Raw genomic sequence first — 18,217 nt, 5'->3', positions numbered from 1 at the left:
TAAAATGTATCTCAGGGCTATCGTTTAAAACCTGAGTTAGTTCAAGCTTAGACCCTGACCAGGTACAAGCATACAGAGTTGACCTTTGAACAACATGGTGGTTAAGGGCACCAATCCCTTGCTTAACGACCTGAGCATAAATTTACAGTGGCCTCCCATAGCCCAAGTTCCACATCCGCTGATTCAACCAATGGCAGATGGTGTTTCAACGTATTTATTGAGAAAAAAATTTGTGTAGATGTGGACTCATGAAGTTAAAACTTGTGTCATTCCAGGGTTGACTGTACTTAAAAAATTTAAACTAATTGTAAAAGTTTTGTAAAACCATCTGAAAATACACACCAAGAAGTTCTGCTAAGGTGCTTGAAAAACACACACACACCAAAACCAGATAGCACACACAAAAAACAGTAAAATAGGCTTGTCAGACTGAAAAAGAATAAAAATCAATGAGAAGTGAACTCAAATAGCTGTAGGCCAACAATGAATGCAATCCATATCCATGTGGTATTTTTTCCCAAGCTTCTATGAGTGTGTTTGTGTTCTAAAATAAGTGGCAATCTGCTAATAATTTCTTAAGTTCATTGAAACAGTTAGCTCCTTTTTTTCAGGCTGCTTGAAATGTCAAATGCAACTTCATAGAAAATACAAACCAAAAAAAAAATATATATATATATATGTATATATATGGTCCTACAGTTGGAATGCACTGCTATGATGTTCACCTTATACATACATACATTTCTATATTATTAATGGAGACTGAGAATAATATTGACCCTAACTTCCAAAGTCTTGAAACATGGATTAAGGAATATTCATTCTGATCAAAATTTTATGACTTGTATAGATTATCAGAAATATTTGTATAGACTTTTCTCATGTATTTCTGAGACGTCTTTGACTTGTATTACATCTTAACTAAAAGGAAATTCTAGGGATGGGTATAGCTCAGTGGTAGGTATTTTTGTGTGGGTTCAATCCCCAGCACCTCCATTTAAAAAAAAAAAAGTATTCAAGAAATACACAGGCTAATGAATCTCAGACTTTCCTTAGAGAATTACAATGCCATGCCCTTCAGTGTAATGAACTTCTGGGATACACCTTAATTTAGGAAAAACTTTGAAGAGATTCCCATTTTCCGATTATTTTAAATCAAGTTATAAGTTTTTTAAATTTAGAAATATTTGACTGCCCGATCATTCATTGAAAAGCAGAAAGTTTTAAATAATAAGAAAATGTTAATTTTTTAATTATTGTTAGTTTTGGGTGCAGTCAGCTCATTATATGCTGCCCCTCCCAGTAATGTCTCCCAAGGAAATAATTCAAGAAAGGAAAAAAACAATCATTTCTTCTCTAAATTATGAAGCAAATCATATTAGTCTTATAAGTCATGTTCTCTGTCATTAGGAGCTAACATATAAAGTAAAATATGCTAAATATTTGTTGAAATAATAAATGCTAAAATAGTGGTGTGATTAGAGTGTTATGGCAACACAAATCTTAGGAATTTACATCATTTAAGAGATAGTGAGGTTTGATATATATCTTGAAGAATTGGAAAGCATAGACTTTGCACATAATGAGTGAGAAGACATGCCAGAAAAACTAACGCACGTACAAAAACATATGGACACGGAACTTCTAAAACTGACCTTACTAAGGACAGATAGGAATACATGAGCCACACATCAAAGGGCTTTTTTTTTTAACATCCAAAATAGTATCAAGTCTCTTTCCAAAGACATAATGAAAGAATTTAAGCAGGAAAGTAGCCCAATTAATTTTGCATTTTGGAAAGATGAATGTGATATCAAAGTGAGTCACATTCAGTTGAAGAGAGAAGTACTGATGATATTTCAGGTAAAAGATGATTAGAGACGGAACGAAGAAATTTTCAGTGTGGAGACATAGACAATGAATTTTGAATATTCGTAGAAGGCAGCGTTAACAGAGACTTTTAAAAATTTATAAGTTGGAAATTACTGAAAGGAAAGAAAAAAAAAGCATGTTTTGGACCTGTGAAATTGCATAGGTTTTCATGTTATTTATTCAACAAAATGAATAACTCAGGAGAAAATTTCAAAGTTACAAGGTCAGGGGGAATCAAGTAAGTGAAAGATAACTTCAACTTTAGAAAAAAAAAGTTGAAGTTGCTATAAAGTGCCTGCAAAATATTTCCACAATAATATTATGAATAAAGGTCTGATGGTTAGAAGCTAATGTTAGGCTAAATTCAACAATCACTTATTTTTTTCTCACCCAAAAATAACTGATTTGGGCTGAGTTTGACTCATCCCAGAAAGGTTGCTCGTGAATTTGCAGTCAACTGGGGGCTTGACTGGGCGATAGTTGAATACAGACTCCTCAGAATTACAGAGTGAAGAGGACACTAACGAATTCATCTACAAAACAGAAACAGACTCTCAGACATAGTAAACAATCTTATGGTTACTGGAGAAGGGGGGTGGGAAGGGATAAATTTGGGTGTTTTGAGATTTGCAAATCTTAACCACTATAAATAAAAATAAATTTAAAAACAAATTTATTCTGTATGGCACAGGGAACTATATTCAGTATGTTGTAATAACCTTTAATGAAAAAGAATATGAAAATAAATATATGTATATATATGCATGACTGGGACAGTATGCTGTACGCCAGAAACTGACCCATTGTAACTGACTATAATTAACTGACTTCAATTAAAAAAAAATTGCAAATCGCTCATCTTTTCATCTTCCATACCCTTGACAATACCTGTACCACTTCCAACATCAGGTGTATGGTGAGAGTGAAAGTCATTGGCATTGAGTAGAGGAAGAAAGCTCAATTCTGTTTTATTAGATGGCACATGCACTAGATGCAGAAATCATTTAGTGTGATGGCAGAAAGTGGAAGTGGAGGGTCACTGGGGGACAGATGCTGAAATTCATATAATTGTGAATTTATTTTATAATATATAGCAAACAATCAAATTAATTAAAAACTAGAAAAACAAATAGTACTATTACAGTCATGTAAATAGTGAAAAGGAGTTAAAACTGGACAAAGAGGAAAAACAAAAGTACCTTTTTAAAAGTAAAGCTGTAAGAATTATGGGTCAAAGTGTTCAATGATTTTAATGGTTTTATAAACTACATGTAATTTAAAAAATAATAAATATATGTTAGAATAATATAAAATTGATGTTATTAAAAGTAAAAAATGTACTTTTTTACATGCATAATTGGTTAATTTTACATAAAATAGGTATTTTATAGGATGAAAATTTAGCTATTTTATACTGAAGAAATGAATGATAATTTCATTTCCTAGGAAAATTTTTTTCTGATCCTTTTATCTTAGAAAGCAAAATTTGTAATAAAAATTATTAGTATAAAGCACCTATAAGAAGGAATTAGAAAGTGTTGGCTTTTATCTCAAGTCATAGCTCAAAATGAACCATAAACCATTTTTATTAAAATTCTCAGCCTAGCTAGGTGTCCTTTTTAGGAACTATGGTGACTTCTTCAAAACAAAAATGTCTACCTTAGATTTTAGAAAAACGTCTAAATAGACACGTTCATACAAGTTCCTTTGCTCACAAAAGATAGAATTTGGAATGAGTTTTCAAGGGCAATTAAATGCCTCAGAGTAGATGCTCCAAGATCCATTTGAAGAATTACGCATATTGGTATCCTACCATACCTGCCTTTAATGTTACTTTCATCAGCAAGAGAACTTGGGAGGATGGAATATCTACTATAGCTTTATGGAGGCAATAGAGAGGATGAAAGGAAATGTTTGAAACAAAAAAAAAGCGCACAGTGTCCCACAGGGACTTGTTCTTGCTGACATGCATTAGATGGTAATGAGGAGTCAAGTTAAACTGGCTTTAAAACTTTACTGATAGTCTGATCTTTGACACATTTCTTAGTCTTACTGAACTAGTGAGACTATAAAATGGGAACTTAAAAATCTACCTTCACAGTGCTTTTTGAAAATTAAGTATGTAGTCCAGGTAATAGCATAATTGCTGGCATACAAAAGACATACATTCAATGTGGATTTGGCCACCACAGGAATCCAACATGACTGGAACAGCTCTGATAACTGTGCTACTGTACCCCCCTACATATACCAGTGAAAGATAAATGAATCCTTCAAATTCTTATTTGACAACTCTAAAGATATGTTAAGAATTCCTCCAGCATGGACCCCACCCAGAGGTGTCTGTATCCAGGGAAGAAAACCGTGTCTGCCTGTATAGGAATTATCCGATGCAAATATACAAAAGAACACCTTACTAAATAGCTTCAATAAATCAAATCAATTTATATAATATTATTTTTGAGATTAAATTTGGTTATTTAAAAAAAATTATGTTATTAAAGTATTCTTTCAGTTTAATTCAATAGGTGACCAAAATTAATTCCATTTCTCTTTAAAACTCCTCTTAAGAATGGGATACGGACCTTTTTAATGGGCTTAAATATGAAATCACAATTTACTGAGTATTCAGTAACCCATTTTAAAATAATTTCACCATCTTAAACCAAAAAATCAAACTTTTCTGTAATTGTTTATATTCAAATAAATTTTAGCCTGTAACTGAGAGCATCCGGTCATCTCTGAATTAGTTATCTTTATTTAAAGATGAATTGGTCATGATACTTTCAGCTTCATTTTCAGAGACTATGCTATGATAAAAGGTTGCTCACAGAATTATGGCTGTTTGAGAGTGGAAAATAATCTGCATGGGTGTAGCCTTGGAACCAACAATTCTACACACAAACCAAATATTACTGATCAGTTGCAGCCAATTTTCTTCTGAAGTCCAAATATCACTTACAACATAGACTCATTACTCTGCTTTAACATGTGAGTTGAGACCTACTTTCCATCCTTTGAATAGATTCTCTGAATATTTGCCTCCACAATATAGGAGAAATCTATTGTGTAATATTTATACATTTCCTTTGAATCACTCAGCATTTGAGTATTACTTTTCCCTTCAGGAGACTCTATTCATAAATAGAAAAAAAATTACTATGAATTAAATGTCTTCTGTATGCCAGGCACTGTCCTAGGTAAATAATTGTCACTTCAGTCCTGAGAATGAAGCTTTATTAACCACCTACACACTGTTAATTAACAAGGGCAGCCATGACCAAATGATTTCACAATTCAAAACCCCTACTGTCTTCCATAAAATAAAAATCAATCAATCAGTCAATCATATTAGTTGAGTTTCCTAAGATGGGAAGATGGTAAATACTAATTTGATTTTTCTCATCTTTGTAATCATCATGTCTTTATATACTAGGATTCATGGATTGTTTCCACCATTTAATTACTTACAAATGTTTAATATTATTACGTCCATTGTTACACACAAAAAGTAAATGAATGTCAGAGAAAAGGTCACATATTTTGATTATATGCTTAAATGAAAGACATCAATGCTGAATAAAAGGTTTAGATTAACGTGTGATGTCCCAGATCTAACTCAGGTGTTAACAGAATTGTGGGTGTTTTTTTCAGTTTTCCTTTTTTTTTAAGCAATAACATGTTGAAACTATTTTAAACATGCTATCACTAAGCACAGACCTTGATTTTTAGAGTGTCTTTCGACCATATCACTTTAGTGGCTTTTCCTAATTATGCTTCATGTCGTCTGAATAAATTTGCCCAAATAGCTATATTAATAAATTCAAGCCACAGAATCTGTATGGCTACCTATGTCTCCATAGTTTTTCTTGAAGATTTTACCAATTTGTGCCCATTCATTGGATAAGCTTGAAATTAGAAAAGTGGTTTATTGATAATCCTCTTTAAATACTCCTCCCATTCAATGTGGTGACTCTGCTACCAAACATGCTTTTATCTCTCTCTATATAATCTCTCTGTTTGTGATGTTGAAACTGCTCTGAATAAAGCCTTTGGAGCAATAGAACGGGCAGTGAGATGCAATTTAAATAAATCTTGTGGAACTCTGTTCTGTGGGGATTATTATTAGAAAGTTTCCAGGATAATATTTAAATTAAATTTTACTTTCAAATGATGATTTCTTTTTAAAAAACAGACATTTCTATTAAAAGCACATTTGAAATGTTCAATTTAATTTATTTTGTGGTAAACTAAAGGCTCAGGGCATTTTCTAAATAGAAAATAAGGTTATAGTGATTTTACTCTGAAGAACATACTCCAGAGATTTGCAAAATGTTCTCCCCTCCTCTTTTGCTGGGACACACCACAACTAAATTATTTATCTATGATGAGCTTCAATTTTCTCCTTGGCAAAATGGTGTTGAGAGGCTTAGCATAAAGCTTAGTTATCAGAGAGCCGTAAGTTTATTTACTGGTTTCATGCAGGTTAACTTTCTTTAGTTATTTTATCTTAAGAAAGAATAATAAAACCATTTCATGCATCATTTTGAGTATTAAAATGTCTACCAATATACAAAGTATGTAATCTTTGCTAGTACGTGGTTTACTTTCTATATATATATATATATATAAATTTGAAGTATAGGCAGTTTACAATGTGTCAATTTCTGGTGTACAGCATAAGGCTTCAGTCAGACATGAACATACATATATTTGTTTTCATATTCTTTTTCACCATATGTTACTGCAAGATATTGAATACAGCTCCTTGTGCTATACAGTATAAACTTATTGTTTATCTATTTTATATATATATATATTGGTTAGTACCATAGTTTACTTTCAATCAGTAGTTTTTCTCTATCATTTCCTAGAATCATTAGAATAACTAGGTAAGACCACTTAATTTGTGTCTAGGACAGAATCAGTACTCAGTACACATTTCCCCCCTCTTTTTCTATCAATCCAGTGTTATTTTTTCATAAAGAAAATTTATCATAAAATAAGTTTTGTCTTCTATTTTTTATTTAATAACTGTGTTGTTGCTTATTTTGAAGGTCTTGGAAATGTGGTGATGTGGATCTTTCCATTTGTCACACGGGTTCAGTGTAGGTATCTGATCTCTAGCTTTTCTGGAAACACTAGGATCAATTCCATATATCAACTCTCCCCTGCTTCTCCCCTGAAACATAAATTCCACAGAAGATCAAAATATCACACATTTATCTTTGCAGATAATCAACATCTCAACATGCCCAGAAGCAAAAGATAAATTTCCCCTTTGTTTGATCAATAGACTAATAACTGTGAGTGCTATGAATGAAACTAAAACTCTCTCTTCTATTTTCATATCCAACCACACATTATTTGACTTGATCGCATCTGCGTCAGACAATTCTATCGCCTGACTACACACAATGCAAAGAACATATTTCCTTGTATTGATTCTCAATTTCCCCATCATTAATTTCATTGACCGAGTTGCGGGCTTTCAAATTAGAGAAAAGTAAAGCAAAAACGATGAAGTTCCATCAGTTTAGTATTACCGATTTTCTTTATTCTTGGGGAGGAAAGGTAGGCAGGGCTCTCACTACTGAAGCATTTTTTCCTGCTACCCCAGAGAGGAGAAGATAAAGGCAAAACATGAATAATAATTAAATCCTAGTGGCTAGAACAGTGCTGGAAGATTACAAAATAAACAGTGTTGATTGAATAAATAAATAAAAATTCACAAACAAAGCAATCAATATGGACATGCTACTCATTCACCAGATAATCAGTACAGAAACATTTATTACAGATAGCTAAATGAAAAGTTATGGTTCTGCCCTCAAGGACCTTATAACCAGTAGAAGTCCACCTCATGCTAATTATTATGTCAGAGATACATTAATGCAATTGTAAGGGAGAGGATAGAGTATCATTAATACTTGGAGAAGTTAGGGAGCTTCTCACTTATTTATTCTCTTATCCTTAATTCTCTTTCATTCTTTTGTCATATTCCCATTCCTTGTCACATCATACACGTGGATGATATTAAAGCTAGTTATCTTATTGGTGAGGGGAATTTAAAACTTTTTAATGGCTCTCAACTTTGACACAAATGAATAAACCTGGAACTTATTTCTTTTATTTATTGTACTCTAGTCCAGTTCTGATCTGGTTAAATGACTAAATTCTGCTTGATTTTTATAGCTTATGTATGTATTGATACTTTTGTGTTTGGCTTTTTAATACTATATTCCACAAGTGTAGAATAATGTTCCATTTAATAAAAATGTGTTAAAAAGCTCAAAGTATCTGTTGTGTACCTTACATTCCAGTGGAAAGGGATAATAAAATGTAAATCTCAAAATACATTAGTAAATTTTGGGAAAGGTATAATACAGAGTGATACCATACAGGCGACTAGGGGGCTATTTGAAATAGGGTAGACCAGGAAGGTCCTCCAGAAGTGACAGTTGATACAGACATGAAGGAGCTCCTTGCGTGAAGATCTTGAGGGAGAGCAGTCCAAATTGGGAAAATGACTATTTAAGGGCTTGTAAAAATTGATAAACAGTAAAAATTAAATAGAATCAGGAGACCAGAAGGAGGAGCTTTTATGCCCTGTGACCATAGCAGACCCCAACGGGAAGATAAAAAGACTCCTATTCTCTGCCAATGAGAAGCCATGGACTCTTTCTTTACTCTGGCCCTCCCAACTCCCTTCTCCTCTCTATAAAAGCATTTTCCTTCCCTTGCCATGGAGGAACTTGTATATGGCTAGGCTATGGCTGCAGATCCCGAATAAGCGCATCCTTGCAGGAGGAATTTCTGGCAGTCTATTTGTTTCAGGACAACAGGCTCCTTCCTGCCTCGGGAATAATCGTGGCAATCTGGAGAAGCCAAAAGACTGTAAGTGTATCTGGAGTGTAGTGAGAATAGTTTATAGGGTTTATGATAGAATTTGTGAGAGGTCAAATATAGACAGATCATTTTTGAATTTTGTAGAACAATGTGTATAAAATTTATTTTGAATTGAGCATAAAGTCTTTAGCACAATGGTGATAATTTTGCTCCCTAGGGGACACTTGGCACTATGGACACATTTTTGGTTGTCACAAATAGGTGAGAAGGGATTCCTGGCCTTCAGTGAGTTAAGTCCAGAGATGAGGCTAAACATCCTACAATACACAGGACAGTTCCCCACAACAAAGAATTACTGCCTAAATTGTTGTAGAGTCAAGGTTGAGAAGCTCTGTTTTAGGAGATTGTGAAGAGGTTAAGAATAAAGTGACGTATGTAACTTACTTTTTAATTACTCTGGATGCTTTTTGGAAATTAAATTATAGGACAGAGAACATGGATCCCAAAAGACAACAAGAGATCATGGTAGGGGTCAAAATATATGACACAGCACACATTTATATTGCTCATATATCTTCTCTATGTAGTTTTATTTCCAAAAATATGATTTCACCCATGTCATATATAAACTCATACAATTAGGGCCTAACTCGGCCCTAATGCATTTGTATTCTCTTCACCTCATGCCTCAAAGCCTTTCAGCTTTAGTGACTCTGACAATAGAGAAGAAACCAATCTATCATAAGCAGAATATTTAACATTACAGTAAAATAGCATATTGATCTTACCCCAGCCCCACCTGTCATTTTTTAATTTATTTTGCTCTTTTCAGGGTCATGACAAATAAAACATGGCATTTCTTCCTGTGACAATTTACATCGCTAGAAGGAAGATGAAATGTGAAGGCTGAACATTCTCCACTAACTATTATTTATATACTATTTCTACTTGTCAAATATTATTCACAGGAGATCAAAGTATGATGGTGATTTTTTTCTTCTTCTTCAATTCTAGGCAATTTGATTAAGTTGCTACACTTTCATACATAATTCAGTGAAAAACAGTACTTGTACTTGAACTACAACACAAGAAAAGGGGAAATTATTTTGATATTTCACAAAACAATTCAGACATCTAGGAATTGGGAATTTTGAAAAATTTTCGAATCTGTCATGTGCCTTGGAGCTAAAGCTAACTAAAACAATAGGGATCATTTCAAAGACCTGTGTTCATCATTGACCACTCATGTTTTAAATACAGACTTTGTAGACAGCTATTTAATCAAATTTCACTACTGCCATTTACAATTTTTGGATGAAACACAATCAAACCTCTCTGAGCTAGGTCTATTTCTCTATAAATGAAAGATGATATCAGATATTAAATAACAAAACTATATATAAGCCATATGGTATCTGCTGTTAATATAAAATCAATGAATTAGAAGGAATTCTGTTGTCCAGAGTTCTATCCAAATTGTGTGGTTATTGTTGGACTGTCATATTCTAATGAGGCAAGAAATATTTCCTACTGCTCTGGGAAAAATCAAAAAGATAAAAGGGATTAAAAATATAAATAAAGATTTTAAGTAAATCTCTACCCTGTAAAGACTAAATAATAGCTCATGACTATTCTCTTAATAATCAAAAGTGAATCAAACAATCCTCTCTCCCTGAGTCCTGTGGAGAATTTCACTAATAGGGTTTGATGACACGGGCTCCCCAGACCAGCTGCAACTTTTAAAACTCGCTTCAGGAAAAGAACATTCCAAAGTTGTTTTATGAATATATTTTTGAATCAAAAATATTTTTAGAACAAGTAACTTTCATGTATTTCACATGGAAAATGCAAAAAATTTTCTAAATATATGAAGAAGATTAAAAATGAATAGAGATAAAATACTTAGAAAGATTTTCCAACTGTAATAAAGTTATAACAGGTAGCGAGGGGAAGCTGTCAGATTCAGATCCCCCACCTCAGAGTCGTTGACATATAATTTTTAAAAAGCTGAACTTTTATAAGTCCCAATTTTCTCAGTTGTGAAATGAACTACACATAGATTGATACAATATTTGAAAGTTATTTATAAACCGTAATCCCAATATTAATAGTAATTAGGAAGCTATTATGCACATGCAGACAGTTGCGTTTCCCTGAGGCAAATTTTTGAATGACTCCTGAAAATTATTTATCTGTGAGTTTCATGGCAGATATATCTCTATAGACTAAAAAATGTTAAGTCTATTATCACTTCCTTTCCCCAAATTCATTTTTACATATTTTGGTGAAGGCTTATGGTTTCTCAAACGAAGTAATGAAGAAAAAAAGAAAAAGAAAAAAATCCCCTCTCTTAAAAAAAAAAAACTTCAAGTTTTATTTAGGCTGCTTTTTATTTGAACTTTTGGGCTACATGAAAAAACGTCTACTTCTAAAGTTATATTTTCTTAAAAGTGCCTAAGCATCCTTATGTTTATTCCAATGAACCAGAAAAAAGCAGAGTGAGAGGGAAAATATGGAGAGGATATCAAAAGTCTCTGCAAAGAATGTTCCTATTTTCGTTTTTTTAAACAATTTTTATTTCTAAAATAGTTCTTTGGGACTTTGTCCTTTGTTTATACGTAAAAGATAGAATAGTGATTGCGGGAAATGAAGACTCCATTGGCTTGAGTGGTGCCCTTTGGCTGATCGGCATAATATTCTCAAACTAGAGTACTTAACATTGTCAATCTCTACTCACCAAGAATTACTACACTTACATCTATGGCTGCCCTAAAATATTTTTTTCTCTTTATAAAGAATTGGACAGAAATAGGTAAAACATGAAAAATCATTTATTATGTGCAACAAGAAGTCCGCTAGGATCATAATTCTCAGCCATTAAGAAAGAGATAATGAGCCTTGGGGAGGAATAATCTTATGTGTGAACGTATGTCATCAGCTTACTCCTGAATGGGGGAAAGAGAGATGTGAATGCTCCAACTGATATATAAAGAATTTCTTCTGAGGGAAATATCTCAATAAGGTGCTTGCGAAAGTCTCTCAACCTAACTTAAAAAATGTTAAGTGACCCCCTTTGTCTCTGGTAAAAATATATTTTGCAAATTAGGATTTCGGGGATTGGGCCCAATCTTAAAAGCCAATATAATAAAAGTTGAGAAGTGAAATAAATGGAACTAGTGAAAGAATAAATTAAATAAACTGAAAAATTAAAAAGTTATCTCTGTGCACCTCTACACCAGTTTTTCCACATTTAGGAGATGAGTGAAATTGAGAGATCCCTGAGTTCTAATTATTGCATTAACTATCCGCAGTGCTTTGCTTATAAAAGCCATTCTGAGCTTCTTACAGTGACATGGGATTGATTCAGAGTTTTGAGGGCAGGCAGCAGAGATTCCTAGTCAAAGTTTAATTCCAAAGTCAAAGGGAAGCAGAGAAGAAGAAGTAGAATGACTTAAATTAGGAACCCAATATAGGAATCTAACTCTGCAGCTAAGGTTGCATATACCAAGTTAGGAGTTCCATAGGTCCACACCTCCTCCCTCTATATCCAAAAAAACAGCCACCTAAATATTTCTGGTTTTCAGCTCTGCAAGTAAGAAATCTTGAAGTCACCACACTGCCCTAACATGTAAAACACCGAACAAAGGTAAAAAAAAAAAAAAAAAAATCAGTAGGGAGTTAACTTCCAGGAACTTGACCAGTTTCCCAGGGTGAAGTACTGAACAAAAATCCTCTCGAGCTTGTGGCAGGAAGAGAGACAAACAGAAACAGGTTGAAATACATGGGAGTATTCTTCTTACCTTCAGAGGAAACTGATTAAACTGAGCCTAACCTGCTGGGATATTATCAGAGCCTAACTGACCTGCAGGAAGAGAAGTAGCTTAGTCTAACCCACTCTAGCCGTCCTGCCCCACCAAATGCGGAGAAAAAGACTGAGAAACTCTTATAAAATGTATAATCCAGACACGTAGTTTTACTAAAAGACTGAGACCTAATCACAGAACTGTAGAATGCGTCCTCTTTCCCTGTATCTTACCACCACATTGCTAAAGGCCCATTTCTAGCAGCTCCTTTTACTCTGTACACCTTGCCCAACTATCCGGGAAAACTTACAAGGCCAACTGAAAGACAAAAAACACAACTTGACGAGAGAAAGCATGCATCAGGCCAGACAAGGCAGAGGTGCTGGAGTTATCAGACCAGGAATTTAAAACAACCATGATTATTATGCTGAGGGCTCTGGTGGATAAAGTAGACAGCACACAAGAACCGTGAACAATGTAAGTAGAAAGACTGAAATCTTAAGAAAGAATCAAAAAAGAAATGCTAGAGATTTTTTTTTAAAAGGTAACAAAAATGAAGAATGCCTTTGATATATAGTAGCCTGGACACAGCTGAGGAAATATCTCTGAGCTAGGGAATCCTTGAAAACCAAGAGGCCAGGAGGACGAAAACTGAAAAAACAAAAGAGAATATCCAAGGACTGCAGGACAACTATGGAAGGCAGCTGTACTTGAATAGTGGGAATACCAGAAGGAGATGAGAGACAGAAAACAGAAGAAATATTTTAAAAAACAGTACAACTAAGGATTTTACCCAAATTAATGGCAGACACTATGCCACATATCCAGGAAACTCAGAGAACAGCATGCAGGTTAAATGCCAATAAAACAAAAATGGCAACAAGAACAAAACTACTCCTAGGCATAACATTTTCAAACTAGAGAAAATCAAGGAAAACAAACAAACAAAAAGGCTGAACCCAGCTAGAGGAAGAAAACACTTTTCACATAGAGGAACAAAGGTCAGAATTATACCTGACACCTTTCTCAGTAACCAGCAAGCAAAGAAGGAGTTAAATACGTGAAGTGCTGAAAGAAGAAACCCAGTAATGTAGAATTCTGTACTTTGTGAAATTATCCTACTGAAGTGAAGGAGAAATAAAGACTTTCTTGGACAAACAAAAATGGAGGGTCCTTGTTGCCAGGAGACCTGTGTTACAAGAAATGTAAGAAGAAATTCTTTGGAGAGGAGGAAAGTTACATAAGTCAGAAACTCATGTTTACACAGAGTAAGGAAGAACACTGAAGAAGGTACAAGAGAAGGTTAAATACAATTTTTTATTTTTCTTATTCATAATATAGCAGATAACTGTTCAAAATAATACCAGCAATATACTCAAATATGTATGCTTCTGTACATCTCTAATTAGTTATAAATATGTATAGTCCATATATTAAGTGAAATGAATATGTGTGGATATATCATTATATCTAAATATATCTATATATATATATTTCCTTGTATCCTTAGATATAAGGAAAGCCCATATATAAAGCTTTGTTCTTTATGTAATGACTTTAGTGGTAGAGGCTAGATGGAGAGGGGGAGGAAATGAATAAGAAAAGCAAAAGGGATAAAGGCAAGAAAAGCAGGACAAATGAACGAACTTACACAGAAAGGTGATTCATTCAGAATGAAGAGCTGGGTTGCAAGTAAGAGGACAAGAAATATGACTAGCCCTTGCAAACTCTGAATGTATTTATGTGCAAGAAATAATTGTTTCATATGAAATGCAAAGTGAATGCTAACAATACACTAACATTATTTTTAAAATCTTAATAATATTGCAGACATCTCCAAGCAACTGGAAAGCAAGAGAGGCTGTTTTAAGACTTTTTTTTTTTTAATCAAATACTCCTTCCATACTTGGATTGCAAATTTCTCAGAGTCTAAATCACAATAAATATAAACCATTGAACACTAGAGAATTTTAACTATCTCATCTAACAGTGTAAACACGATGCTTAACAGAGCTTTGTGAAAGAAGGGAGTGTTCTCTTTTTAAATCTGCAACCAGATGTTAGATTACTGGTCTTTGTTTCAACCACAATGATGCTGGAGAGGAAGAAATTAATTGCAATTTTGATGAATGGAATGCCTGACAAAATAATAGTTTTTAGCAGATCATTGTTTTCACTCTTTAATTTCTATCCAGCAAAGTTTTATTTCAATGCTACATCATAATTGCCATTTTCATAAACATCAAACTGAGCAGGTGCATTTGCAGACTTGCCCTCTGCGGCAAATACAATGTACTAAAGACATGTAGAACAGATTATGAAATTACAGAATTTCCTTTAGCAAACAGTGTTTTGCGAGATGTCTGCCTTAAAGAAAACAGAAAAATGATTGGCCCTTCCAACTGGGTAGCTAGCCATAAGCAAATAACCCTCTAGGCTTCAATGTTTGATGACTTAATAATTAATTTCCTCTGCGTTTCCCAGATTTTGGCTCCTTCTGCCTTATGGGCTATACTTTAATATTAGGTCGTGTGTTTATATTCTTCTAATCAGCACTTAATTAGATATCAGCACTGAATTTCTCTTTAGCCAACAAGTGAAATGTAGGTTAGAGACACGTTGGTCCACAAAATGAAACATTTTGAGGGCACCTTGTGATGCCATGGCAAAAGCAGCATAATTAGTGGGACGTGTTATTTTCCAAGACCCATTCCTTGAAATTTGAGATGAAACATAAAAGTTTCTTATTCTTCAAATATGTGCATTCATTTATTCACTTCAGGTGCTTGCCCAAGGACCTGTAGAAATGTTTATTTCAAGCATTAGGGCTCAGTTTTCAGCCTTTATCAATTCATCTATAAATTTCAACACCCCATCTCAAGTCTAACATGCTTCCAGTAGGTGTGATTAATCTACCTAAAAAAAAAGAAAAGAAAAAGACAGGTGACACAGGCAAATAGTTTCACTTTTTAATAGATGTGTCAGATTAGTGCATGATTTGCACAACTCAGTATCATTCATAACTATAAGCAGAGAAAGGATTTCAAATATAGTATTACTTTCTGGTGACCAGAAATATTTACTGCCCCAAATATGTTCCACTTAGCTGTTTAACTGCTCAGATTTTACCATTATGAATTCATTCATTTGGGCTAATACTCAATAACTTCTTCCTCCTAAAAGGATGGTTATAGCAACACTTACCCTTAAAGCTCTTTTTCATGGCTTTATAGAATCTTAGCTTTGGAAATATACTTACTAGAATTTATTTAGTCAAACCAACTTTATGCATGAACCTCCTCTCCAATCTCTTCATGAGGCTAAAATTCATTTTCTCTTTGAAAATACTCTGATGGCTAAGAAGACACTCCTGTTGTCAGATGGCTTTTTTTTTTAATTCTTCTAATTAAAACTTAAAGCATTAGAGAACAATTCCTAATTTTGGAAAAAAAAATAGCTGTTTTGCTGCCCTGATTGGCCTCTGGAGTTACATAAAATAAATCTATTTTTTATATGATTGCTTCTTAAATATTTGAAAATGCCTATCATATTTCTATCTAATTTTATCTTTTCTAAGCCAAATATTCTTACTTCTTCAATAGTCCTTTCGATGGCATGGCTTCTTGATGATCTAGTTAATGAACTCAATAGATAATGGTAAAAAGTGAATGTGTGGCAGGTACTCTTCCAGGAGCTGGCTGTATGGTGGTGACTAAACACAGAATCCATGGCTTTTATAGTTGAGTGAGGAGGGGAAAAAAAACAAGCAAATAACCAAGTGAAAAAGTTTAACTTGATAAATGCAATGAAGGAAACTCTGAGAGGGCTGTGACAGAATTACAAGAACTTAAGTAGCTTAGAAATAGCTTGGCATCTGGAAGTGGAATGGAATGAAAGACAGACTCATGTTTCAATGAGCAGGAACAGAGACAGATGACAAATTGGGAGACTCTGTTGGCAATTTATATCACAGAAAGAGTCAATGTCCTTAATGTATAAACAGTACTCAAAATCAAAGAGGACTATTCAGGATCCTAGCAGAGAAGTAAGACATTAGTGGAAAAACTGCTGGAATTTGAATATGGTGTGTAGTTCAATAAAGTGTTAGTGTACTGGTTTTGATAGGTGTGCTATGGTTATGTGAGAAATTAACCTTGAGAGAAATGGAGTGAAGACTCTATTGGGATAGTACTCTGTATTATTGTTGCAACTTTTCTGTAATGCCAAATTGTTCAAAATAAAATGGTAAAAATGTTTAAGGGACAAAGGAACCAACATATTTCTTAAGAAAAGCACTTTGCAGATAAATGTAGACAAAAAGCCCTTAAACATGTGAAAAGATAATCAAATTTACTTATAGTAGAAGAAATAGAAAGTAAAAGGCCAACACGATATTTTTCACCATGGCAACAGCTTGACAAAAAGTTTTAAATGACAACAGCAAACTTCTTAGATAAATCTCTGAAAAAAAAGAGCCACTATCCGACTTTGCTTATTAAAGAGCAAAGTGATGCAACTGCTCTTGAGAAATATTTAATAAATTTCTATCGAAACCACAAACGTGTTTACCTTATGAGAATTGCAGTCATGAGAATTTATTAAGAACAATGTACTGTGCTTATGAGAAGTGACTGTAAAGCTATACTTCCACCAATATGAGATAACATGTGCACAACTTACTCATCGTGGAGTCAGTTGGAAAAGTGAAATGTCAGAACTATGTACGTGTCATTCAGAGGAGCCTGGGCTAAATAAACTATGGCACATTCACATGGCGCAGGACAGCGAAGCTTGGTCAAAATGAAGGAGACCTCAATAAACTGACGTGAGCATCTTTTGGCATGAATTGTCGAATGAACAATGAAAGGAATGAAAGAATGTATATAGTGAGCTACTTTCTGCATGAGACAGAAAGGGAAATAAGAGTGTGTGTGTGTGGTGTGATGTGTGTTTATGTTTGCAAAAAGATAAACCAGGAACTAAGGGAAAATGGGCTTAGAGAGGGCAGACAACATAGGGTAAGGCATCAGAATAAGAGTGTGACTTTTCTGGGTATACTTTTTAAAATGGTTTGAATTTTAAACCACGTCAGTGTTTCGCATATTCAAAATATAAACTATATAAACAAAATAGGAAGAAAACCAAACCTTAAAATTGACTATGAATGGAAATTACAAAATTTAACTACATCTCAAATTGAAAACATGAAAACATAGATCAAATAATTATTTCATATAACTTTTAAACACTCTTCATCTCCAGGAATATATTCTAAGGGCAAAAAAAAAATAAAAAGAAAAAAATCTCAAGACTGATTTATAGGTTTGTTTTAGGTAAAAAGCATTGGTGGTATGATTCAAAATTGTTTTTAATATATTATAAATTATAGCAAATATTTTTGGAAATGAGTGTATTCACTGCTTAAGAAGGTAAATGCAATGTGAACTAGGGAAAATGAGGAAGAATGCTGTGGAACTGGATGATACTTGAATATATTAATATAGGTTCAGATTTGGTAAAAATATTTTTCTATCTCTACTCACTAAAAAGACTTGGAAATAATGACACTGGTATCATAAGCAAGTCTAGGTCTCAAATATTGCTTTCAAAATACTGTTCCCTAAGAAGAGAAACAATGCATCTTGTAAAAATGAATAGTTCTGGGTTTCAGCAGATAAAGGATAAGGTGAGTT

The sequence above is a fragment of the Camelus dromedarius genome, chromosome 12, assembly GCF_036321535.1.
Source record: "Camelus dromedarius isolate mCamDro1 chromosome 12, mCamDro1.pat, whole genome shotgun sequence".
NCBI lineage: Eukaryota > Metazoa > Chordata > Mammalia > Artiodactyla > Camelidae > Camelus > Camelus dromedarius.
The sequence above is the reverse complement of the archived record's forward strand: the minus strand, read 5'-3'. Positions refer to the sequence as shown.